This window comes from Nicotiana tabacum, chromosome 8 (genome assembly GCF_000715075.1).
Source record: "Nicotiana tabacum cultivar K326 chromosome 8, ASM71507v2, whole genome shotgun sequence".
In the NCBI taxonomy this organism is placed as follows: Eukaryota; Viridiplantae; Streptophyta; class Magnoliopsida; order Solanales; family Solanaceae; genus Nicotiana; species Nicotiana tabacum.
This window is the reverse complement of record NC_134087.1, coordinates 200,412,542-200,414,834: the sequence shown is the minus strand read 5'-3', so window position 1 is coordinate 200,414,834 and position 2,293 is coordinate 200,412,542.

Below are 2,293 nucleotides of genomic sequence, written 5' to 3'. Positions count from 1 at the left end.
GTGCACGACCCCACGCTCGTCATCTAGCTTGTGTGTCACCTCAATATAGCACAACGATATGCAATCCGGGGTTTCATACCCTCATAACAACATTTACAATCATTACTCACCTCAATCCGGTCCAAAATCTATCCCGTGATGCCTTTGTCACTCGAATCGGCCTCAACTCACGTCAAATCTGTCCAAAAATCAGAATCACAACGTCAAAATATGCTAAGGGAACGAAGCTCATGCGAAAATAATCAATTTGCAACACAAATCTCGAAATTACCAAAACCTGACCCCCTGGCCCACGTCACAAAATTCAATAAAATTTACATTAATAGATTTCTTATTTTCCCATGAGTTCATACATATCAAAAGTACCAAAATCCGACCACAAATGGTCCCTCAAATCCTCAAGTCTAGGTCTCCAATACCAAGCCCTAGTTTCCCCAATTTTAACCTTTAAATTCCATTAATTTTAGCTCTAATCCGTGAAATAATACCAAAAAATGAGTTTTAGGTCCAAAATCCTTACCTCAATGAAACCCCCTTGAAATCCTTCTTCAAATTGCCCAAAAAGCTCCAAAAACCGACTTAGCAATGGTGGAATAGCTCAAAAATCGTTAAGGAAATAATTTATACCTTTTGGCCCAGGGATTTCGCATCTGCGGCCAAAATCCCGCTTCTGCGGTTTTCACTTAAGCGGCAAAAATTACATTTGCGATGCATTGCCCGCACCAGCGCCATCGCAGGTGCGGCTCCTCAACCGCTTCTACGGTCATAGCATTCTCAGCCTATTTCCGCTTCTACGCCTGGAATTCTGCATCTGCGGCGTCGCACCTGCGGCCCCCAATTCGCAGGTGCGGAAACAACAGAATAGAAAAATCTGCAGCTTCACCAAACTCCCAAACTCTCCGTCAACCATCTGAAATCACTCCGGGGACCTCGGGACCCCAATCAAAAGCACAAACATATCCCATAACCTTATTCAAACTCGTACCAATCTTCAAAACACCTCAAACAACATCGAATCAACCAAAACACATCAGATTCATGCCTAAGTTTCCAAAATCTATCGAATTACGCTTTTGATCAAAAAATATCCCAAACCGCGTCCGAATGACCTGAAATTTTGCACACACATCCAAAATGACACAAAGGAGCTACTGCAACTCCTGGAATTCCATTCTGACCCCTATATCAAAATCTCCCCTATCAACCGAAAAAAGCCAAAAATCCAATTTCGCCAATTCAAGCCTTAATCTACTCCGGACATCCAAAACATATTTCGATCATGCTCCTAAGTCCCAAATAACCTCCTGAAGCTATCCGAACCATCGGAACTCACATCTGAGTCCTCTAACACATAGGTCAACATTCGGTTGACTTTTCCAACTTAAGCTTCCTCAAAAGAGTCTAAGTGTCTCAAACCTTACCAAATCCTTTCCGAACCCGAGCCAACCAACCCGATCACATATATATCCGATAGACAAAGCAATAAGAAGTAGAAATGGGGAAACAGAGTGGTAACTCATAAGACGACTGGCCGGGTCGTCACACTTGTTGTATAGTTTCTTACCCTTTGATTTTTCCTACTATCTATTGTTTCTTGTATTTCGATTATCTTATTTATCTGTGATAGCTACTGCTCCTTTTTAGAATGCTTTATCATGACTTATCCGCTTTCGTTACTTCCATTTTCATACTGCATTGAATTGATTGTCCTTATCTGACTTTTTTTTCATGCATTTTCTTGAATCAAGGGTCTTTCGGAAACAACCTATCTACCTCTCAAGGTGGAGGTAAGGTCCTCTACCTCCACAAACCCCACTTTAATTAGTGGATTTTCACTAGGTATGTTGTTGTAGTATATCAATTTATCAAATTCTTGAGCCTATTTTATTATTCTACCTTTATTTCATGCTTTTTATTGCAAATTTGTTGTTGATATCCTTACTTAGGGCCTCCCTCTGAAATTTGACTTTAGGCCCCCAATCTTGTTGAGAGGCCCTGTTGAGCGACCATTGTATTATATGCAAACCTCGAAAACCAGAGTTTTCATTTGTCTAAACTTTAATGAACATAATTATGCCTCTCTCTGAAATTTGGCTTTAGACCCCCAATCTTTTTGAGACGGCTCTGAATAGGAAAAGAGTCTTGAAGCTCGTAATTCAATAATTTAGATTTTAAGGAAAGAGTCTTTGGGTTCGTTGATCTATAATTCCGTCCTTGAGTTCGAAATATCATACCGTGAGAGTCATATAAAAGTTTAAAACTCCATCACAATGTGGTGGAGTTTCACATCTAC